The sequence below is a fragment of the Dendropsophus ebraccatus genome, chromosome 9 (assembly GCF_027789765.1).
Source record: "Dendropsophus ebraccatus isolate aDenEbr1 chromosome 9, aDenEbr1.pat, whole genome shotgun sequence".
In the NCBI taxonomy this organism is placed as follows: Eukaryota; Metazoa; Chordata; class Amphibia; order Anura; family Hylidae; genus Dendropsophus; species Dendropsophus ebraccatus.
Window position 1 is genome coordinate 33,040,565 of NC_091462.1, and position 25,278 is coordinate 33,065,842.

At 42.5% G+C, this 25,278-nt stretch overlaps 1 long non-coding RNA gene across 1 annotated transcript; it reads left to right on the forward strand.

Annotated features, from left to right (window-relative positions):
- Positions 1-22,375: 22,375 nt before the first annotated feature.
- Positions 22,376-23,719, forward strand: LOC138802087 (uncharacterized). Its single transcript, XR_011364685.1, has 4 exons — positions 22,376-22,551; positions 22,858-23,011; positions 23,308-23,455; positions 23,559-23,719. It is a non-coding gene; the product is annotated as an uncharacterized lncRNA (long non-coding RNA).
- The last annotated feature ends 1,559 nt before the right edge of the window (positions 23,720-25,278 follow it).

A 25,278-nucleotide genomic window follows, 5' to 3' on the forward strand; every position in this document is an offset into this window, starting at 1 on the left:
GGTGGTGGGACACGGGCAAGGGGGCCATTCACAGACATAACATACATTACAAAGTTGTATAACTTTGTAATGTGTGTTATTCTGTGAATAATTTTTTAGCGCCGGACAACCCCTTTAAAGGGGTAGTGCGGTGTTAGACATTTTTTCACAAAATAACACACATTACAAAGTTATACAATGTGTGTTATTTAAGTGAATGGCCCCCTTCCCCATGTCCCCCCCCCCCCCGACAGCGGACCCGGAAGTGTGATACAGTATACTTACGGAATATGTCGCTTTTTGTGAATATCCTGCTGTATGTCCTGGTTGTATCAACAAGACTGGATGTGAATGGAGCCACAGCCCTGTCACTGACCGCTATAATACCCTTGTATATTTATTATATACATTTCTTTGTCGTGTTTGACTACCGCGTAGCTCTATACTATTTAATCTCTTAGGTGACCTAATTTAACCTGGCAAGGTTACATGCTGGCGTAAGCAATCCTAGCACAGTACACACTGATAGCCTTGGAATGCTAAAACATACATTTGGTTGAATGAGAAAGTGTAGTTGAATGATATTCACTTCTAGGGCAGATCCACTGGACAACCTTGAGGTGTAGGCAGCAGTTTATAGGACATTTCATGTTCTAGCCTTAAAGCCTTTTAGTCATTTCATTGTTTCCCATAATGATGTTTCCTTTAAGTAGGTTTGGCAGTAAAACTTTATAGGCCATTATAAAAACATAGCATCATAGTTCTCTTTGGACCACCCTTTTTTAGAGGGATCTTCTCAATATAAGCGGATTCCATGACTGGGACTCACAATGATCAACGCTAATCTGTGGAGGACACCGAAAAGAAAGTGTTTAGTTTCCTTACAGCGCCACCACAGGGGAAAATAAGCATTACATGGGATGATTAAAACCAATAGGCTGTCTGTTTAATGAGTATACATGCTAGATCCTTCAGACACTCACTTTTTATAGTCACTTTCCGCTGTGGAGTGAGGGATTGAGGGACTCCATACTATCAACTCATAATGATCTAATAGGGCATCTGAAAATGGACACGCATCCATCTTATATCTGTATTCTTTGTCTTTATGTAATAGAAGAAATGTTAAAAGAGGAATAACTCTTGGGCAAAATATATGTACCTACTGAACTGGTTTGGCTTTGGGCCATGCCCAGGAAAGGGGTCTGAGTGTCTTCTAGGTTTTCCCAAGCATGGTCCTGGTGTGGGTAATGGTTTGCTCAATGGACCAGATGGCACTAGGGGACCAGGCAAGAAGGTGTATTCAGAAGGCTCGGTAGTATACTGCCAAGTTAAAATGCTACCGGGAATGACGAGGAATACAAGCAGATTATAAGGTGGGCATCGCAGTTTCAGGTCGGCAACAGGAGAGGCAGTAGAGTACAGGAGAAATGATGAAGAGGTGGGAACAGGCATGAAGGCCGAGATAGGTGGCACAGGGTCTGGGTCAGCTATACAGCAGACAATGCAGCATGGCATGTTTTAAGGAGTTATCTGGGACTTTACAAGGGTTATTCCAGAGGATATATATTTCATTTAAAAGTGACCATAAAAAAAATAAGCTGCACTCACCTTCCACTGATCCCCCACCTGATGGTGGCTGTCTCTGCTGTCAGCAAGAGTGTGGGCATCTTTACTGGAGTGTCACAATCAGCAGATTGGTGTAGGTGATAGGAAGTGAACAGCCACTGTTCGATATTGGTGGCGTATCCTGCTGCAGTCGTTGCAGTCTATGTAATATACCTCGTGTCCATTAAAGTGGGAGTCTGCCATGCAATCCCAACAACAACAGGTCCATTTCTAATCCACAGGGCTTGTGCAATGGACCTTCTGGATATTGTATGGTCAACGCTACAACTCTAACTCCAGGCATGGAGCTGTGTCCCACCATACCCAATCTGTACAATAGGTGCGATTACATTACCTGTATACTTTAAGGCTGGCTTCACGTTGCCTTAAAATCTCAAAAAAAAACTTTTTTGTAAAAACGCCAGTGGCTAGATGTTAGCTGGCAGTCAATGGAAGTTTATGATCTGCCTTAGGCTGGGTTCACACTGCGTTTTTGCAATCCGTTTTTTTCAGCAGTTTTTTGCAAAAAACGGAGGAAAAAAATGATGCATTTGTGTGCATCCATTTTGATCCGTTTTTTTCATTGACTTCCATTGTAAAAAAAAACAAAAAAAAAACTATCAAAACGGATCAGTTTTTTTTGACGGACACAAAAATAGTGTCAGCTACGTTTTTGTGTCCGTCAAGAAACAACGGATCAGTTTTTATGTTTTTTTTACAATGTAAGTCAATGGAAAAACGGATCAAAACTGATGCACACAAATGCATCCGTTTTTTTCATCCGTTTTTTGCAAAACAAGGATAAAAAAAAAACGGATTGCAAAAATGCAGTGTGAACCTAGCCTTACACACATGGCGTTTTTCTCTCCTTTCTGGCATTTTTGAGGCTATTTTCAGTTTTTCCAAAACGCAGCATGCTGAGGGTGTGGCATTTTTTCGGCAAACGATGGTGTTTTTTTCTCCCATAAACTTAAATGGGATTGTTCTAGTTGTCTCAAAAACACCATTGCTGTGCATATGGCGGGTTTTTTTTTTTCTGTTTTCTTTTCCTGGCGTCTTTGTCACCTTTTGTGGTCCAGCAGCAAGGTCATGTGATGATAGAGGAAAAAAAGGGCAGCACACAAAAACACCGCAACCACATAAAAGATCATTGACGTATAAAGTCAAAAATGCCAGAAAAAATGCAAATGCAAGAAAAAAAAATACGTTTTTTTTCTGGCGTTTCTTTTTTGGCCTGAAAAAACAAAATATGTGTGTGAGGGCCCCCTTAATACACCCCACTGAAACAACAGACTATGTAATCTATGGTTGCCTTGAGTCCACTGACTAACAGGACATACAGAGAGGGGTTGATGAGTACCCCACAGTTTTGAATGCTGCAGCAAATTTTCTCATCTATTATAATAATCTTTATAATAATTTTTAAGCCATCTAATTAAAATTCATCCAAATAAAACTGTAAATCTATAATATTCCATATATAAAATAGAAAGTAATCATATAAAATGATGCTGTAATAAAAAAAACTGCCTGTTTTATTAGTGACATTTTACTTAGTGGCTAGGTATATAAAATTTATCAGTGGTGAAGCGTATTTCCTGCCCATCAATGCCCCATTCATACTTGGCGAACAAAGAGTCACATTCACAAGACTTTTTTTTTACATTCCTTCACCGCTGCTTCTTGAGTAAAGCAAATCCTCGTTTTCGGCGACATGGTCTGAGCAGGAGACTCTAATCAAGTATTGCTAACCCCAGTGCCCTGACTATACAGAAAGACACAGCTATCACGCTAAGACAAGCAGCCCGCCACCCATCCGCTATGTTCACACGTGTTTTTTTTTCAGCTCCGTTTAAAATGACATCTGTTATTTTGAGTCTAAAATAACGGACGTTTTTCGAAGCCTGGCATCCCCTTAGTGCAAAGACGGGTGTTTGCACATTATCTTAGTTTGGGGTTACTAATTGCCCTTGCGGCTTAATTGAAAAATCCATTGAATTTAATAGTAAAAACGGAGAAAGAGCGGTGACAATAGAAAAACTGTGTGTGAACAACTAATAAAAAACGTCCGCTATTTGCAATAAACGTCCGAAAATAATGTTCATTATTTTGACGTCCACGGCAAAAACGGACTCAGTTAAATTGCTGCAAAAATGGACGTTGTTTTAAATAGCGAAATCGGATGTCTTTTCTCCATTTTTGACGTTGTGTGAACATAGCCATCCAGCGACATCAGGGAATTTCTTTATGCCCTTGGGTATTTGCAGTTACATGAAGTTCATAACATTAAAGGAGTTGTCCAGCGAAAATTATTTTCTTTTAAATCAACTGGTGTCAGAAACTTAGATTTGTAATTTACTTCTATTTAAAAATCTCAAGTTTTCCCATACTTATAAGCTGCTGTATGTCCTACAGGAAAGGTTGTTTATTTACATTTAGACACAGTGCTCTCTGCTGACATCTCTGGCCAAGTCAGGAACTGTCCTGAGCAGGAGAGGTTTTCTATGGGGATTTGCTACAGCTCTGGACAGTTCCTGACTCGGCCAGAGATGTCAGCAGAGAGCACTGTTTCTGAATGTAAATAAAACAACACTTCCTGCAGGACATACAACAGTTTATAAGTATGGGAAGACTTGTGATTTTTAAATAGAAGTAAAATAAAAATTTATATAACTTTCTGACACCAGTTGATTTGAAAGAAAAACATTTTTGTTGGACAACCCCTTTAAGCTGCCTTCGTAATCAACTATATATAGAAGCTATAGCTAATATACATGGGTGGTACACACAGCAACTATTATGTAATAGGACTGACTTGCTGACACTTGGGGAGAAGGCATATTGGGATTTTGACAACAAAGCATAAAATATTAAAGGTAATCTGACCGCTCTAGATCATGCTTTAAAGCTTAAAGGGGTTGTCTAGCAAAAATAAAAATTCTATTTCAAATCCACTGGTTTCAGAAATTTCTGTCAGGGCAGAAATGTCAGCAGAGAGCACTGTGTCAGATAGAAAAGAAAACAAGATTTCCTGCAGGACATACAGCAGCTGATAAGTATGGTAAGACTTGAGATTTTTTTTAAATATAAGTACATTACTAATCTATATAACTTTCTGAAACCAGTTGATTTGAAAGAAAAAAAAAATCACTGGATAACCCCTTTAAGCGTGATGGTGGCATGCTCAGCTGCAGCATGCAAGCCTCCTCCCTCCCCCATCTCTCCTTGCTTTGATTAATAGATGCACAGGCTCAGTGCTGGAAGCCCTACACATCAGTCATGCAGGGCTGGCAGGGGTGATGGTGGAAGACTCCTCATGCCAGTTAGTGGTCTCCACAAGTATTAGTACCTTTGGAGAAAGAAAAGATATGTGATAAGGAACGACTTCTCGCTATACGAGACAACATGAAGGCAGGGCATGTACAGTATGTATTTCAGGGCTTTGTAAAATGCAATTATTCTATGGAAGGTTTCCGGAGCGTGACATACTTATAGCCATTTATGCCTATCCCACAAGATATTCTATTAAACAGCTTATAGGATTTATAACTCACATGATGGTAGGTAAGCAAAACATGCCTGGGACTGAGTGTGTACATTTTCCCGATTATAGCTGGGTACGTATCCAGCTGGCTTCTTTTGGCTTTTACTTTTCTATGATTCATATGGTGAAGACCTGTCTAGGACCCTGTTAGTAATGGGAATAAGTCACCCCCTGCTGGACCCATTAGGAATTTTTTCTTTAACGCAAAACCAGTTATACAATACTGGGGGAGAGGTCACAGGCTTCTAGATGCATGTGACTAGAAATGTTTAGAGTTTATTTCCAATAATAATGTTTTTTTTTTTAACAATTGTAATTTTTATTGTTTTTCCAAAAAAAAGAAAGACATAAGATTGTACAAACTGGGTGAGGTACATGTGAAGGCAGCAGAACATTGTTATAATGCGTAACATAAATGTCAAAGAGGCAACTTAACCCCTAAACAGGAGCAGATAGGAGATCCAGAATAACAAACCGTAATAAAACAACAGCTACCAGGTCCCGGTCTGGGTTTGGAAAAGACAATGTCTGTTTGGGTAGGGTCCATAGACCATACTGGGCTAGTAACGAAACAACACAGAACAAAACACAGACTTAGGACGAGAAGGGGGCAGGAAATGATGGGGGGGGGGAGGGAGAGGGGGGGAGACAAGGACAGGGAAAGACGAAGACGGGAACAGACGACAGAGGATGGGAATCTAGGATGTACCGAAGGCAGGTGCCGACGGGGAGGAATACAAGTCCCAAGGAGCCCAAATAGAGTCAAAGGCCTCTAACCGGTTATTCAGAGATGCCGTAAGGCGCTCGAGAGAGCGTAACTCCCTGACTCTAGCTTTAAAATGCGGAATGGAAGGTGGGGTCGATTGCTTCCAACATTTGGCGATTAGGGACTTGGCTGCAGTTAGGAGGACCAATAGCAATTTGGCTTGTTTTTTCCGGATAGTTTTAGCGAAAAGGTTGAGGAGGCAAAGGCCTGGGTCCCTAGGGATTTTAACACTGAGGATAGCTGAGGATATCTCACACACCTCCCGCCAAAAGGGTCGAACAAGCTCACATTCCCAGAAGATATGGAACTGGGAGCCTAGTACTCTAGCACATCTCCAACATAGTGGGGATATCGAGGCATTGAACTTATGAAGTACCTCCGGTGTGCGGTACCAGAACATCAAGACTTTATAATGGGATTCTTTGTAGGTAGTGCATATGGAGGAGGTGGCAGCCCTGTCCCATATAGCAGTCCAGCATTCTGGAGGCAATGTCCTCCCTAATAGTGTTTCCCATTTAGTCATATATGTGTGCTGTACCTGGGTTCCCTCAACTGGGGAGCCAAGGATGCGATAGATGTCAGAGATAAGGCCCGAGGTCGAAGTCCCCATTCTAACTAGTTGCTCAAAAGCCGAAGGTTTAGAAACTGTGAGGGCTCCCAGACGCGACACCATGAAATGTCGGAGCTGGAGGTACATAAAGTGCGCTGAGGGAGGGAGAGCATATTTATCAGCCAATTTATCATAAGGAAGGAGTGAACGAGCTATGGGATCAACTATGTCGGCAAACTGGAAGAGTGTCTTCGAACCCCAGAGTTTGACAGTATGGGATTGAAGACCAGGAGGGAAATTTGGGAAGAGCAAGAAAGAGTTCAGGGGGGAGGCAGAGGAGGTGAGCCCAAACCTGGCAGAACATGAGGACCATATATGGAGGGTAAAACGGATAGGTCCCAAGAGCGAGAGATGTGAGAAGCTAGGCGGTGAGGAGTGCCACAGGAAAGAGTTAGGATGGAAGGGAGCTAGCCATATTTTTTCAATTTCCGCCCATTTCTTGTACGCCAAATATTTGGACCATGCCGTGATTTGGCGTAGGTGAGCCGCCCAATAATAGTGAAGAAAGTTAGGGACTGCCAGCCCTCCTCGAGATTTGCTACTCATCATAACCGAGTTGGGGATGCGGTGCCCCTTGGACGCCCAGATAAACTTGAATACTGCTCTTTGGACACTACGCAGCTCTGAGAGGGGGATACGGACCGGGAGCGTCTCAAAGTAGTACAAAAGTTTAGGTAAAATGGTCATTTTTACTGCCGCCACTCGGCCTAGGAGCGAAATATAGTGGGGGGACCATTTAGTCAGGAGGTTCCGTATATCTCGGAAGAGGGCTGGGTAGTTAGCTGAGTATAGGGACGGGTAGGAGGGAGTAAGGCGGATACCTAAATATTTAATGGAGGTAGAGGTCCATTTAAATTTGAAATTGGAACTAAGCTGGGCAATCAAGGGGTCTGGCAGATTTAGGGGCATAGCTTCAGATTTAGAGGTATTGACTTTGTACCCCGACAGGCGACCATATGTACCAAGAAGAGAGTGTAAGTTCGGGAGGGAAATGAGCGGGTCTGACAGGGTGAGGAGGATATCATCGGCAAATAACATGATTTTAAACTCCTTGCCTCTGACCGACACACCTCTGATGTCCGGACAATTTCGAATCGCCGCCGCCAGGGGTTCAATGCAAAGAACAAAAAGTAGGGGTGACAGAGGGCAACCCTGGCGAGTGCCATTCGAAAGAGAAAAGGTCTCAGACAACATATGCGGGAATTTGAGTGCCGCTGTGGGATTGGAGTATAAGGCCCTGACCGCCGTTAGGAAAGGCCCAGAGAAGCCATAGCATTGCAATGCCTCAAACATAAAAGGCCACCCAAGACGGTCAAAGGCCTTTTCAGCGTCCAGGCTCAGCACAAGGGCACTCTCTTCTTGTTGATTAACAACATCAATGAGGTCAATAGCCCTCCTCGTGTTGTCCCCACCCTGTCTTCCCGGCACAAACCCCACCTGGTCCGCATTAACTAGGGAAGGGAGCCAATACCCCAACCGAGTAGCCAGCAATTTAGTAAATATCTTAAAGTCTGAGTTTAGGAGGGCAATTGGCCGGTAGTTGGAGCAATCCAGGGGGTCCTTGCCAGGTTTGGGGATAAGAGTGATGAAGGAGTGAGACATGGAGGTAGGGATAGGAGATCCCTGAAGAAAGGAGTTATAGAGAGTAAGTAGTTTAGGGGACAGTTCAGAGGAAAAGGTTTTGTAGTAGAGGTAGGAAAAGCCATCCGGCCCAGGCGCCCGCCCCGATGGAAGGGTTTTAATAACCTCTGCAAGTTCCTCCGCGGTAATCGGTGCATTCAATTCCTCGAGCGCACTAGCGGTCAGAGAAGGCAGATTACACTCGCTGAGGAAGCCAGAAAGGCATCGGGTACGGGCCTCCGGGTCCGATGGTAAGGTTAAGGGGAGGGAGTAAAGTTTAGAATAGAATTGGTGAAAAATAGAGGAGATCTCCTTAGGGTGATAGTGTAGAGTCCCTGTTGCGTCCCTGAGAGCCTGTGGCGACTGTGCGGCAGCCCGGTCATTGAGCATCCTCGCCAGGAGGGTATGAGCCTTATTGCCCTTTTCATAGAAGCGTTGCTTGGAGTAGAGGAGAAGCTTCTCCACCTTTTGCAACGAAAGGTCCTTGAGTTTTTCGCGAGCGGCCACAAGCCTCCGCAGGACACCCAGGGAGGGACGGCGGGCCAGACGCTGTTCCAGGGAAGCTATGGCAGATTTAGCATTCTGAATGGCTAGCATGGAGTCTTTTTTCTGGCGGGATCCTATTGCTATGCAATGGCCCCGGACAACTGCTTTGTGGGCCTCCCATAGAACCCCTTCAGAGGCAACAGAGCCCTCGTTTTCCGAGAAATAGTTAGAGATACCAGTCTTGATAGAGTCTCTGGTAATCTGATTTTTCAAAAGGGTATCATTCATACGCCAGTGACAATGTCGCGTAGGGGAGAGAACGGCCTTGAGGTGAACTATCACGGGGCCGTGATCAGACCAGGAAATGGGGTCAATGGTCGCACTCTGCAACAGTCGTACAGTAGGTATGTTGCCAAAGAGGTAATCAATGCGAGAGTGGAGTTTGTGGGGATGGGAGAAGAAAGTATACCCCCGCTCCGTAGGGTGGTCAAGCCGCCAAAGGTCATACAGCTTATGAGCACGTATGAGCCTGCGGAATTCTGCTGATAGTTTAGCCTGTTCCGTGGGGGTAGGCCGGCCGTCTACCGATTGCCTATCCATCATCTCAGAGAACGGCAAATTGAAATCCCCTCCAAGGATCCGTGGAGCCGGAGGGTATTTCGCCAATCGATTAAGAACCCTACGGAGGAAGGGTATCTGGGAGCGGTTAGGGGCATAAACGTTGCAGAAAATAAATTGGCGGCCTTGTAAGGTGCCGTCCACAATAACAAATCTCCCTCCTGGGTCAGAATATGAGGAGGAAATCTGTATGGGGCACATGCGAGAGAATAGGATAGCTACTCCCGCCGTCTTATTGCCTCTAGAGGCCGAAACGACAGTGGGATAAGAATGACGGGCGAACCTAAAAGATGCCTCCTGATCGAAGTGCGTCTCCTGAAGGAAGGCAACATCCGCATGCAAGTTGCGAAGTTCCCTCAGGAGAAGACGTCTTTTGGTGTTAGAATTTAGGCCCTTGACATTGAGAGATATGCACTTAGCCATTAGGGAGGGATAAGAGGACACTAACGATGATGGGGGTACTCACTCTGCCCCAGCGAATGGAAGGGATCGGTTTCCAGAGCAGCATCGGCCAACGTGGAATCCTAGGAGGGAAAGGGAAAAGAGGGGGGGGGGGAAACAAGAGGGAAAACACATAGAAACATACAAACAACAAAAAACAGATAAAAATTCCAGGAAAAGGAAGGGCACATGGCCCAAAGAACAAGCCTAAGCGGCCTGCTACGAGGCAAAAAATATGCCAAAACAGCACTATGGCTGTCAACTGGCAGCCCCACGGGGGAGGAGGGCGCCACCTGAGGGGAACAAAAAACATAGGAACACTCCAAAGAGGAGGGCCAAATAAAACCACACAGCTACATGTAGCAAATAAGTAACAAAAAGAAGGGACCCAGAATATCAGCAACAATGTAAATCACTATAACAGAACCTGGAGGGGGGGGGCCCTCCCTCAACCAGTAGGACCAGGGGGAGAGCGGGAACTCTCGGATCTAGGACGGCGCCTCTTCTGGCTAGCCGAGTTCCAGATGGATGGTGGGGGAGGGGGTGGGGGAGCCACCGTCCAGTCAGAGATTTTGGGGACTGGAAGGTCCAGGGTGTCACAAAATATAGGTAAATCAGCTAGACTTCGGAGAACAGCAGAGCGTCCATCCCGTCTTGCAGTAAGGCCAAACGGAAAGTTCCATCTGTAGGAAGCATCATGGTCCTTGAGAGTAGTCAGCAGAGGCCGCAGGAGCCGTCGCTTTTGGAGGGTAATCCAGGAGAGATCCGGGAAGAGTTGTACTTGGGCACCATAGAAATCCAGTTCTCTAAGGGAACGGGCCTTGGCCATGATGCTTTCCTTCAAGGTATAGTCATGCAAGCAGCAGATGACATCTCTAGGTGGACCGGATGAGTTCTTGGGTCGTAAGGCCCGGTGAGCTCTATCAAATTTAATTTTGTGGGTAGATGGCTCGCCCAGGAGCATATTGAAGAGGCCTTCTAGGGTGGATTCTAGGTCATTGTCCTGTGTCGCCTCTGGAAGACCCCTGACCCTGATGTTATTGCGCCTGCCTCTGTTGTCGAGATCCTCAATGTGGCGCTGCATATCATCCAAAGCGGAGGCTTGAGAGGAAACAGTGGAGTGCAGGCTAGAAATGTATGCCCGAGTAGAGTCATGGTCATCCTCCAAGGTTTCAACCCTTAGTGCAATATGTTGGATGTCCTTCCGGACCGCAGCGATTTCAACCCTGAACGCATCTTTCACTTCAGAGATAAGGGTTTGCAGGTCACTCTTTGTAGGCAATTGCGAGAGCATATCCCGAACACCCTGGGGGGAGGAAGGCCCCAGTAGGGAAGCTTCAGAGTCCGAGTCAGAGTGCCTGCCCCCAGGATTACGTGGGACCCCAGATCGGACAACAGATTGAGAGGTTCTGGGCAGGGTGGCATCTTGGTTGCTACTACCAGCCTTAGTTTTGTTCTTTTTTTGGCGGTTTTGAGGTCGCCATCATGTACGCAGAAATGCGCTGCTGGCCCTTTAAGAGCCCGTGGGATTTGGCTGCAGGGTCACTGGAGGGAGATGGAAGATGATGAGGGTCTAGGGCACCAGGACGGAGAGTGCCAGAGGTGGGATGAGGCAGAGACAACGTCTGGCTGCTGGCAGGCCGCAGGGAAGGGGGTAACTCACCCACGAGGCCGGAGGCGCGCTCCAGAAGACAAGATGGCGCCGCGGCCTCCTCAGGCTGCACAGAGGAGTCGGCGAGGAGGCTCGGTTCCAGGGTCCGGGTACACAGAACCCGCGGCTGCGGACCAGCGGGCAGGCCGGCGGGCGGGAGCGGGTCACCAGGCCCCCGGCACACAGATGACTCCTGGGCCTCCGGAGCGGCGGGAGAAGATGGCCGCGGCCGCAACGTGTTAGCAGCGGCGCCCCGTGTAAGGTACGGGGACGCCGACGGAGCCCCGGAATCCGGTCCCGCTGGAGGCGGCCGTTGTCTGGGGGTCCCCCTCTTGCCCCTCCACATATGCTGGGGGTGCTGGATCCGGTAGGGCAGGTCTGGGTCCCTGCAATGTAGCCGTGTGGTTGAGGAGCTCCCTCACTCTGCGGCCATTCTCCTCAGCGGCTCGCCACTCCAATAATAATGTTAATCCAAATATCTACTTTCTGCATATGATTGGGATTTATATGAGGATTAACACTATCCCGCAGAATGGTATAACAGAGTAATAGGATTTCTCAAAAATGTGCAATATAGAAAGAACAACATAAGGCTATGTTTACACAACGTCAAAAATGGAGAAAAAAAGCCCGATTTCGCTATTTAAAAAAACCTCCATTTTTGCCGCAATTTAACTCACTGCAATGCCATTGCATTGTAGTCAATGGGAAGACAGACGTCCAATGCACACAATGCATCGAAAAACGGATGTTTTTCCGCGGGCGTCAAAATAATGAACATGAACATTATTTTCGGAGGTTTTTTGCAAATGGCGGCCGTTTTTTATTAGTTGTTCACACACAGTTTTTATTTTGTCACCGTTCATTCTCCGTTTTTACTATTAAATTCAATGGATTTTTCAATTAAGCCACAACCAAAGGGCAATTAGTAACCCAAACTAAAAAAATGTACAAACACCGGTCATTGCACTAAGGGGATGCCAGGTTTATAAAAACGTCCCTTATTTTAGATTCAAAATAACGGACGTCATTTTATAGAGAGCTGAAAAAATCGTTGTGTGAAAGTAGCCTAAGGCTGGCTTCAGCTGGCGACCAGTTTTTGCAAAAATGGATGCGTTTGTGTGCATCCATTGTGATCTGTTTTTCCTTTGACCTCCATTATAAAAAAAACGGATCAAAACACATCCTTTTTTAACATGCACAAAAATAAAGTCAGCTACGTTTTTATGTACGTAAAAAAAAGAATGCATTTTGATCCTTTTTTTATAATGGAAGTCAAAGGAAAAACTGATCAAAACAGATTTTTTTTTTTTTGCAAAAACATGGATTGCAAAAATGTAGTGTGAACCCTGCCTAAGGGACTGGAGAAAAAAATAATCTACAATGAGAAATACTCCAGCCTTTCATAGTCACTGGACTTCTTCTATAACAATAATTCTAACCTTTAGAATTTATGCGAATGTACAATTTTACTGGTGAAAAACACTTAGCACAACTCCAAAACATCCACAATCCGCGTGCAAACAATGGGACTGCTCACATTGGGTCCTTTTAGCACTATGGTTATTATGGTGCTCTGCATGCAGTAACAAAGTCCATGTACAACAAAATCCGTGAGAAAGATGATCATGCGGCACTCACCAAATCTTTGTACATACTCTTTTATTTAATTCATAGTAACAAAAACAACCTCAAGTGCTGTGCAGGTTACATAGCGGGTGTGCTCCACTCCTAGTGGAGCACACCTCCACCTACCATGTAACCTGTACAGCACTTGAGGTTGTTTTTGTTACTATGAATTAAATAAAAGAGTATGTACAAAGATTTGGTGAGTGCCGCATGATCATCTTTGTTATGGATACCATTTTACTGGCTTGAGTGTTACATACAGCCTGATTCGTGGCATCATGCTAAATCAGCTGCCGCGATCCATTTTCTAATCGATCATCCCTTTCGCATTATTTTCGCCTGATTTGCGATATGCAGGTCAGTTGTGCAGTGGAGGTAAGCCTGGGAAGTCCAGCTTATAGATATCTCCTCCCCCAGCCCAGATGATGTGCGCCTCTTGGTTTCCTGAGTCCCGCCTCCAGTATCCTTCCCAGCCTGGCCAGCGTGGCCGCATCTTAGATCGTCACTATAGCCGTCATCAGAGCGGGGTATGAGTCTTCCTATGCAGGCTCATACCTGGCTCTCTGCACTGGTGTTGAAGAATATAACTTAGCATATTACAGAAGAGCTGCCCATATCTGAGGTGCAAACACACTGACAGGCCAGGGAGGATACTGGAGGGGGGACTGAGGAGACCAGGAGACACATGTCATCGGAGGAGTAGGAGGTAGTCCAGTGGATTATAAAATCTGGCAGCTGGCAGGGGGGAAATTAATTAAAAGCAGGGACGGATTAAAGGGAGGGCACAAGGGGCACGTGCCCAGGGGCCTCCACCACTAGGGGGCCTCCACCAGCCCAAACCCAGAAGTGGTGTCTGGGAGCCAGTCCCTCTGCGCAAAAAGCATGTGGAAACCCTTCCTGAACACAGCACTGGCCACACTGCATGCTGTCCAGGGAGGGAGGGAGGTGTAGGGTTAATCCTGTGTAAGCATCTCCCTACTGGCAGGCTCAGACTCCCAGGGTCCCTGGGTCTTTGAATGGATTCTTCCTGTCAAGCTTCCGGGTGCCTGTCTCCTGCTGAGGTCCTCACTCCCCCTTGCCCCTCCCCCTCACTGAGGAGAGGACTGCGTGGGACCTTAGCAAGGAAACCTGATCTCTCCAGCAGGGATGTGACATCATGGAGCATGCTGGAGCATGCTGGAGCATCTGTCACAGTGGCCGACAGGCTGAAGGAACAGTGAAGAGCCAGAAGAGAGAAGACCTGTCATTTGCCCAGATCAGGTGAGTATGAGGTTTTGTTTTGTATTGGCACATCAGAGCAGGGGTATATACTATAGAGGCATATATCAGAGCAGGGATATATACTATAGGGGCATATATAAGAGCAGGGGTATATACTATAGGGGCATATATCAGAGCAGGGGGCATATACTATGGGGGCATATATCAGAGGCGAGGGCATATACTATGGGGGCATATATCAGAGCAGGGGTATATATATATATATATATATATATATATATATATATATATGTAGCCTGTGTGCAGCCTATGATATATAGCCTGTGTGCAGTGTATGGTATATAGTCTGTGTGCAGTGTATGATACATAGCCTGTGTGCAGTGTATGGTATATAGCCTGTGTGCAGCCTATGATATATTGCCTGTGTGCAGCCTATAATATATAGCCTGTGTGCAGTGTATGGTATATAGCCTGTGTGCAGCATATGACATATAGCCTGTGTGCAGCATATGGTATATAGCCTGTGTGCATCATATGGTATATAGCCTGTGTGCAGCATATGATATATAGCCTGTGTGCAGCGTATGGTATATAGCCTGTGTGCAGTGTATGGTATATAGCCAGTGTGCAGTGTATGATATATAGCCTGTGTGCAGCATATGGTGTATATATATATAGCCTGTGTGCAGCTATATATGCCATGATCCTTAGGGTACGTTCACATGTACCATATCCGCTATAGATTATACACAGCCTTTAAGTACTTTCTGGGTGCTCCTTACTGCTTCAGGTAGTTTATATGGTTGGAAACTGAAGATAGGACTTAGACTTGCAAGTCCAGGTTCTGCCTGCGATTCACGACTGCATATGCTAGCTGTGGTGGCTAACACAGTGGGCAAGAGAGCACAGAAAGTGCTAAAGTGCTGTGTTCTCGCATTGAATTAAGTGGGAACACACCGCGATGCTCACATCTCCCCCATCCTATCTCTATGGCCTGGCATCTTCCACTGGACTGCAGCCTCTAGCGACCATCATCTGCAGAACAGAGGAGGATGCTGAGCCATACAGCCAGGAGTGAGGAGGGGTAGGTACTAAGTCCCCTACAGTAAGAAGCCACCTGTATAGAATGCTGTATGGTTTATTTGTGGGGGAAGAAAATGGGAGGGCCCCAACAAAATTGTTGCCCAGGGCCTCCACCAACCTTAATCCGGCCCTGATTAAAAGTAATAACTAATCTCTCCGCTATCGCGGTAAGCAAAGGGATCGGCTGCGGGACCCTCCCACTGGGCTCTGGGATCTCCAGAGCTGACCCGTCATGACCCAGCTGATGGACTGGCCGCTTACTCAGTGACTGGGGCGGGACACCACTCCAGTCACTGATTGGCTGAGTGGCCAGTCTATCAGGCCTTTTCCCACAAGTCGTGACGTCATTACAACTCAAGGTAAAATGCCTTCCAGTGGGGGTCCCGAGGCTGGTCCCATCGATCACCGTGGGCACGAGGAGAGGTAAGTTAGTATTTGTAATCAATTTTCCCCCTGCTGGCTGACGGATTTTATAATCCGCCGGACTTCTCCTTTAAACTCGTCTTCCTAGACTTACCTCCTGTGCACAACTGACCTGATTTGCATATTGTAAATTAGGCAAAAATAACTCGAATGGTTTGACCTTTTAGTAAAAAAACTCAGGAGCTAATTCAGTGTGGTGGCGCGGATTGGGCGATATGTTTAACTTGACCTAGCTAGTAAAGTCGCAATTTCGCTTTTAAGTCAGGGTTTTTCTTGAAGGCAACCTGAGATGTTGAAAATGCAGTCCAATGCTCAGGTTTGTTACAATGTTACAAAGAACAAGGAGCTGAGCAGATGGTTATTGTTTTTTTTTATCAGAAAAGATTTGGTAGAACTAGTAATTTATTTATTTAGAACTGTGCTTGTTCTGGGCTTAGGTGTGTGTGTGTGTGTGTGTGTGTGTGTGTGTGTGGTCCTTATCATTGATTGGCAGCCACAGTTAAATGTTTAGATTAGGACCGCCCACTGGACTCCTAAGCTCTACTAAATATTCTACTAAAGTTCTACTAAATATTTTCCCCAAAAAATTATACATTGATCTACTCAGCTCTTTGTTCTTTAAAACAAAGATGTCCACAGATTGAACTACCTTTGAATGTCATGGTCTCTCTTTACACTTGGCTACTTTAACTAAGTTTAAAACCCATGTAGAGAAATGTTAAATGTTTGGCTTGATCACAGCGTTTAGACCTTAAAGAAGAACTCTGGACCACATCTTCCTATATAAGGGCCAGTTCACACGGAGCAAACCTGCTTCAGCGTGACACTGTTTCTCTATGGGGGGGCTTGTGCCCCTCCACTCTCCGCGGCTCTCCGCTCAAAGAGGCCCTTACAGACTATAGGAAGTAGGATAAGAAGAGCTATGTGCGTCTGGCTGCACAAAATAACTAAACAATATTGATAAAAATACCAGGAAAAACACAGCCCAGACCTACTTGAAGTTCCCTGCACTTTCTCAGCTCTCTGGAGCAGTACTTGCTGAAGAAGTTGTATATCTACCATTGTACTTAGCTATTAGGGTTAAGTACAAGCCATCCAGAACAATTTTAAAGGATGCAATTTTGCCACAATCTTATTCCTCCTTAACCCTATCATCAAAAATGTTATCTAAATGCCAAAAAATAAAAAGGTAAGCGGAAAGTTTAACTTGACATTCATCGGTCCTGCAGTTCACCGCCAGGTGACACGCTAATTCTAGACACGCGCTACCTGGAAAGTACATAAACACATGTGAGGCGCCGCTCATAACAATCTACTAAATGCTCCACTTTACTTGGACATTTTTTGAGTTAAAAGTTCAACTGAAAATTCAGTACACAGTGTAAAACATACAGCTAATAAAGCAATGAACTGCCCGGTGTGGAGAAGAAAAGAGTAGTCTCTAGGTTTTGTACAGTTCATTTTTATCTGATGTTATAGCCTTGCCCTCCCTGGCCCTCCCAGTTACATCTAAAGACAAGGATCTATCCTACTATGTCCCTATAGCGCACAGGGCACTGAGGATGAAGGTATTTTGGGTACTCTGTAGTTTAAACCATATGTTAATGAGGCGATTTGGTGCACTGGGGGTGGAGTTACCACCCTTAGTGTACCAATCCGCCCTTTGCTAGCCCGTCCCTCCTTATGAATATTCATCTGGCACTCTGCACTCCCACCCCCATTGCACCAAACCACCTAATTGGCATAAGGATTACACTACAAAGTACAAAGAAACATCATGGAGGATACAAGTAAGAAACATACCTTCAGCCTCATTGCCCTGTGCTCTATAGGAGGTGACAGGTGCTGGTTCTGTCATGTCTCTAATGTTCCCAAATCTATTGCTGTGAGGTCTTTGTGGCTGCAATGTAAGTTTCTATGACAGGCTGTCCTTGGAGTCTACAGATAAAAAAGTACACTGCAATACAGTACAATATTGCAGTGTACTGCATTAACCAGCAAACTATTGCTTGCATAAGGTTAACAAAACAGTAAAAAAAAAAAAAAAAAATTAAATCCAAATAAATAATTAAATCATCCCCATCATGTTTAAATTGTTTAAATTATAATTGGTGTGGTGACATGGTATGGTTGCTGTTTATCTCAGAACTACTGATTTTTGGTCACCTTGCATCCCATAAAATATTAAACAACAAATGAGCAAAAAGTTTAATGTCATCAAGTTTTTTTTATTTTTTTAAAGTAGTAAAACATAATATAAACTATATAAAATGGTCATCACTGTTATCATACTGAGCCAAAGAATAAAGTTAACTTGTACGTTAAAACTTGCTGCAATATAAAATGTTAAAGAATATTCTGAATAATATTGTTTTATAAAGGATAGGGCAAAAGATGTAAAATGATAAAAAAAAAAACAACAAATATACTCACCTTCTCTGCTCCTTCACCGAGACGGTCATGGTGTCGGTTTCCACTGCTTGTGTCTGTTTCAGCACATGGACTTGCCTGCTCTTTGGTTAAATCCTTGTGGTGACAGTGATAAAAGAGGTGCTGTGCAGTTGGGGCTGACACTGAAACAGCAGTAGTGAGGGAGTGGAGAAGGTGAGTATATGTTATTTATTTTCTATTCTACAAGAACCAGAGCCTGATTAACCAAAAAACTTTTCACCATACTATGAGGCTGTGGTATCCAGCAGTGTTGTATTTTGCCCTGTTGTATTTTGTCAGATACCTCCACCATACACCAATGACACTTTGTAGCATCTGTCATACAAAGGTTAAAGGGAAAAAAGAAAAATTTCCATGCCATGTTTTTTTTTACTGAATCTTTCTCTATGAAATATCACAGAGGTCTGTGCCATTCCATCCAGCATAAAAATTAAAACCCTGGTAGAATCCAACCAAAAGGGTACCAAAATGACAGCCTTTGGTTCATGTCAGATGATTGGGCTATATGAAAGGAGAAATCTAAAAAATCCCTGGAAGGCAGTGGGCGGGAAGTAAAGAAGCTATGCTTACTTGTCCCCATGTCCCTGCAATATTACCAGCTCTCTGTTTGCCTCTGGTCTTTACTTTCTCCTGTCTTCCAGCATCATCATATACCAGCGGAAAGTACCCGCTCAGCCAGTCAGTGACTGCAGCAGTGTTCCGCCCTAGTCACTTGACTGAGTGAAAATTTTTGCGCCAGGACACAGCGTCACCGGACTAGGAGCTGCGGGAGCCTGGTGGTGGTCTGTGACTGGTGGCCCTGTACTGCGGGGGCATGGGGATGGTAAGTCTTTATTATGTTCCCTCGCCCCTGCCTGTACATTTTTAAGAAATCTATGAACACTCAGATCCAATCCGAGGTGCTGACAGTGATGTAGGTGGTAGTGCCATAGTGCTCATGATATCTTTGTGTTAGCCATCTGTTGAGGAGATTTAGTGCAATATGTACTTTCCTACAATAAAGAAGAGTGAAAGAGGAGTTGTGGCCCAGTGTTCATGCTGTTCTAGCATGCCTCGTCGCCTTCTCCCTCTTTTCTCTGTATAATAATCCCAGGCCGGCCGACAGCAGGTGCAGTGTTCTCATACGCCATTGAGGGCCTGCATGTCCTGTATCCTAAACCTGTAGCCAGGAAGAGCGGCACACACTCCCTGAGTTTCCCAACTGAGGGAGTGGACCGTGACACGGGGATGAACACTTTGGCGCTGACAAGGTAGTATGAAAACATTTTAGAACTAATCTGGCGGTACATTTGCCTTAAGAAAGAAATTACACTAAATCTTGTACATGGATGGCTAACGCAAAGGTATCATGATCATGAATGCCACCTACATCACTCAAACATAACTTTTGATTTGTTGCTGCCCATGGTGACACTAACATTCCGTCCCTACTTCTTATTATGTATTCAGTCTCCTCCCCCCAGTTCTGGGCTGCTGCCAGGGGCGTAACTACCACAGTAGCAGCCATAGCTCCGGTATATACTCCGGTATATGTCTCCTCCTGTATATATGTGTCCTCTTTGTACTCCTGTGTATGTCAACTGCTGTATATATGCCTCCTCCTGTGTAGGTCTCCTCCTGTATATATGTATCCTCTCTGTACTCCTGTGTAGATCTCCTCCTGTGTATATATATATATATATATATATATATATATATATATATCCTTTCTGTACTCCTGTGTAGGTCTCCTCCTGTATATATATTTATCCTCTTTGTACTTCTGTATATGTCTCCTCCTGTATACATGTATCCTCTTTGTACTCCTGTGTATGTCAACTCCTGTATATTTGCCTCCTCCTGTGTATGTCTCCTCCTGTATATATGTCTCTTATCTGTACTTCTGTGTTTGTCTCCTCCTGTATATATGTATCCTCTCTGTACTCCTGTGTAGCTCTCCTCCTGTATATATGTATCCTCTCTGTACTCCTGTGTAGCTCTCCTCCTGTATATATGTATCCTCTATGTACTCCTGTGTATGTCTCCTCCTGTATATATGTATCCTCTCTGTACTCCTGTGTAGCTCTCCTCCTGTATATATGTATCCTCTATGTACTCCTGTGTTTGTCTCCTTCTGTATATATGTATCCTCTCTGTACTCCTGTGTAGCTCTCCTCCTGTATATATGTATCCTCTCTGTACTCCTGTGTAGCTCTCCTCCTGTATATATGTATCCTCTATGTACTCCTGGGTAGGTCTTCTCCTGTGTAGTTATTTCCTGGCTCCCTGTAGAACACCATCTTCTCTGTCTTTAGGCTCCTCTAGCCAAGATGACAGCTAGGAGGAGAGAGCGGCCTCTAGTGGCCGGAGGAAGAATACTTCCTGCAGCCAAAACACTGACTGGCGGAGCAGTTTGCTTTTAACTATAAACCTCATAGGGGGCTGTGCAGGGGGTGGAGCCTAACATTACAGGGTGGGGCTTTAACAGACGCCCACAGCACAGACAGACCCCGCAGCCCTCTTCGCATGGCAGAGACTGAAGTGGTACGACCGCGCTGCGGCCCTGAGGCCTTCAACTAGCTGTCACAGGAGGCAGCGCGGCCTTATAATTAACTGGTGAAAAACAAGCCTGGGGAACAAATGCCCCCCTGCACAGCCTGCCCCTGCCAAGGACCCTCCAAATACAACAGCTGCAAACACTACAACTCCCAGCATTTACTGACAGTCTGCAGCCCTCTGAATATGATGGGAATCGCAGTATAGATAAACAGACAATCCTCTGATATTGCTGGTGCTGTAGAAAAAATTACTGATGGTTGTGACCTATCAGGATCCACTACACATATATCATTTTCCTCTCAGAAACTACAACTCCCAGCAAACCCTAGGGCATTCTAAGAGTTGTAGCAAAAGCTTATTCACAAGGGAGTCAGCATGTCGCTTCTCACTGGTCTTTTATTGGTGGGCCCCCAAAGTCAGTTCCACTGGTGGGCCCCACTGATACGGGGTGACCAGTCTGGGTGGGGAGGGGGGCAAGGAGTACGGGGTGACCAGTCTGGGTGGGGAGGGAGGCAGGGGGTACAGAGTGACCAGTCTGGGTGGGGAAGGGTTACAGGGTGACCAGTCTGAGTGGGGAGGGGGGCAAGGAGTAAAGGGTGACCAGTCTGGGTGGGGAGGGGTTACAGGGTGACCAGTCTGAGTGGGGAAGGGGGCAGAGGGTACAGGGTGACTAGTCTGGGGTAAAGAGAGGGACACAAGAGAGCAATCACTTATAGAGGACGATCATGGGAGCAGTGAGTGTGTGTGTGTGTGTGTGTGTGTGTGTGTGTGTCTGTGTGTGTGTGTCTGTGTGTGTGTATGTGTGTGTGTCTGGAAAAGTGGGGTATTTTGGTCTAATTTGGGGTCTGAATTAAGTTTAGGGTTCAGTGTATTTAGGGGTCTGGTTGAGGTCTGAAATAATGTTGTGAAATGGTTAAAGATGATGAACATTGAGGAGACATGACTGGTACTATCAGTCATTTATACCTTAATGGAGTCACTGCTGTCTCCTCTCCCCGATGCATTAGGAATCCCATTACACTGGGGCTCATGCTGGAGATGGTTGCTATGGAGATGAATCAGGACACTGAGCCTCTTAATTCACAGGTATAAACAGCAGGGAGGGGTGACAATGGCGCCTCCACAGGTACAAACAGCAGGGAGCAGAGACAGTGGCGCCTCCACAGGTACAAACAGCAGGAGAGGAGACATTGGCGCCTCCACAGGTACAAACAGCAGGGATCGGAGACAATGGCACCTCCGTTAAGGTACAAACAGCAGGGATCGGAGACAATGGCACCTCTGTTAAGGTACCTAGGCGCCAAATTCAAAATGGAAATATTTTAGAAAATGAAGATTCAGCAAGGCACTGCCTGATAGTCATAAAAAAATTACAGGTACATGGTAAATCTAACATTATTTTTCCCATTCTGTGAACTCCACTTTAGTGCTGCCAAGGTTAGTGTATGGGTGGGGGCAAGTTTGGTAAACAGCCTAAGGCCAGGGGTATAATTATTCCACCCCTGGGGAACATACATAAAACACAACTGTCTTACAATAGAAATCTGTTGTTGCTCTTACTTTGCTGCGCTGTGATTGGTCGCTATGGGCAGCAAAGTAGTTGTTTTCTCTTTTGTTTTTAGAATGTATCTGTAAACAATGTTGACTGTTTCTGGCATTGTGACATCGCAGCTGCTTCTTGTGACATCGCAGCTGCTTCTTGTGACATCACAGCTACTATCCGCTGTATAAGAGCTGGCTCCTCCTAGGTGGGGTCACTTGCTCTTTGGCTCTTGTGCTTTGCACATCATCAGTTTGCAGAGCAGTTTATGGAGAAAACAGTGGAGAGAAGTGGGGAATGTAATGAAGAACCCCAGTCTGACCTGGCAGGAGATACATTTAAGGCAAGTGAATAATTAGATTTATTTATTTTCCTGTTGCTTAGATATCACCAACATATTCAATAGTGCTGTACAGAGACTCCCCTCATTCATGCCTGTCCCCTATGGGGCTCACAATCTAGTTTCCCTGCCTCCGACCCACACACATACTGCAGCCAGCGGCCACTGTTAGCCCATCTCATTAGTATCCTGGATGCTATGGCCTCAACAGAACACCACAATATTTACCAGAACATTGCTAGATTTATTGTACATTGAAGGTATTGCTATAATTTACTACAGCTTCTTACATTGGTCATTTGGGTTTAGGTGATTGCCGACAAGGGACCAGCTAGCAGGAGCAGTGCTGCCGGCCAAGGCTAAATTCCAAGTATCTTACCTCTTGGATTAGCAAATAAAGACAAAGACAAAGATAGACATAAAGAACCTGGATAAGAGAAATGAAGACATCTGCAACACAATAGTAAGTTTACCACTCAACCTCTAGAGTCTGGTAGATGCTATATGATATTAAAGATTCAGTTGACATATGATTCCACATAGTGAATAATCTAACACAATGTGGAAATCTCTTTGTTTGATTTATAACTATAACCAATAGAGATCGTTTTTACTAGTTTTTGCTGCACCAAGTACATTTTGTGATTTGAGAGAGTAGAAGCATCCTACATAAGTTACTTTGTATTACAGTTATATGTAGGTAGGTGAAGGTATTGCAGTAGTTTATTACAGCTTCTTACATTTGTCATTTGGGTTTAGGTGATTGCCGACAAGGGAACAGCTAGCAGAAGAGGTGCTATTGACCAGGCCTACATTCCAAGTATCTTACCTCTTGGATTAGTAAATAAAGACAAAGATAGACATAAAGAACCTGGATAAGAGAAATGAAGACATCTGCGACACAATAGTAAGTTTACCACTCAACTTCAGTACAATGTATGAGAGTAGCAGCAACATACACAAATTCTTTTGTAATTACAGAAAATCTTACATTTGTCATTTTGGTTTAGGTGACTGGCAAATGAGTGTCCAAGAAAACGGCAGAATCCAACAGATAAAAGAAAAGTAAACCAAAAGATAAGATAAAAAGATAAAAAGTAAAAGAAAAGATAAAGGCTGTCATACAGAATCTTGGCCTTTAAACTCTGACAGAAGACAAGAAGAAGAAGAAGTGGACTTTTTAATTTTATTTACATGTTTATATTTTTTATATATTTTAATTTTTTATATAAGTATATTTTTTATATATTTATTTATATATATATATATATAATTTTTTACTTAGTTATATATTTTTAAATATTTGATATATTTTTATATATATTTTATTTTTTTACATAGTTATATTTTTTTATATATTTTATTTAATACATTTTTATATATTTGACTTTTTATATAGTTATATATTTTTATATATTTTATATATTTTTATACATTTTTTTACAGTTATATTTTTTTATATATTTATATATTTTTATATATATTTTATTTTTTTTACATATTTATATTTTTTATATATTTTTATACATATATTTTATTTTTTTACATATTTATATTTTTATATATTTATTATATATTTTTTACATAGTTATATATTTTATATAAATTTTGTTTTACATATTAATATTTTTATATATTTATTATATATTTTTTCACATTTATATTTTTTATATATATTTTTTTTATATTTTTTATATATTTTATTTTTTTACATAGTTATATTTTTATATATATTTATATATTTTTATACATTTTTATTTTTTTACAGTTATATTATTATATATTTTTTATTTTTTTACATTTTTTATTTTTATACATATTTTATTTTTTACATAGTTATATTTTTATACATATTTTATTTTTTACATATTTATATTTTTTATATATTTTTATACATATATTTTATTTTTTACATATTTATATTTTTATATATTTATTATATATTTTTTCACATTTATATATTTTTTATATATTTTTTAATATTTTTTATATATTTATATATATTTTATTTTTTATATATTTTATTTTTTTACATAGTTATATTTTTATATATATTTATACATTTTTTATTTTTTTACATAGTTATATTTTTTTATATTTTTTATTTTTTTACATGGTTATATTTTTATACATATTTTATTTTTTTACATAGTTATATTTTTATATATTTTTATACATATTTTATTTTTTACCTATTTATATTTTTTATATATATTTTTATATATTTTATTTTTTTACATAGGTATATTTTATATATGTTATATAGTTTTATATTTTTTACTGTTATATTTTTATATATCTTACATATATTTAAATTTTTTTACATATTTATATTTTTATATATTTATTATATATTTTATTTTTTACACATTTATATTTTTTATATATTTATACATTTTAAATATTTTATATATAGTTTTTTTTAGTTATATTTTTATATATTTATATATTTTTATACATATTTTATTTTTTATATATTTTATTTTTTATATATATATATATATTTTATATTTATACAGTTATCATTTTTATATAGTTTTATATATTTTTATATTTTTTTACATAGTTTTATTTTTATACATATATATTTATATTATATTTTTTTACAAATTTTATTTTTATACAGAGAATATATTTTTTTACAAAAAATGTCTGCAGTGTATTTTTTTTTTAAACAAAATAATGCAAAACATGCTTCCTAGAAAAATACATGCACTATAGGCTATGTTC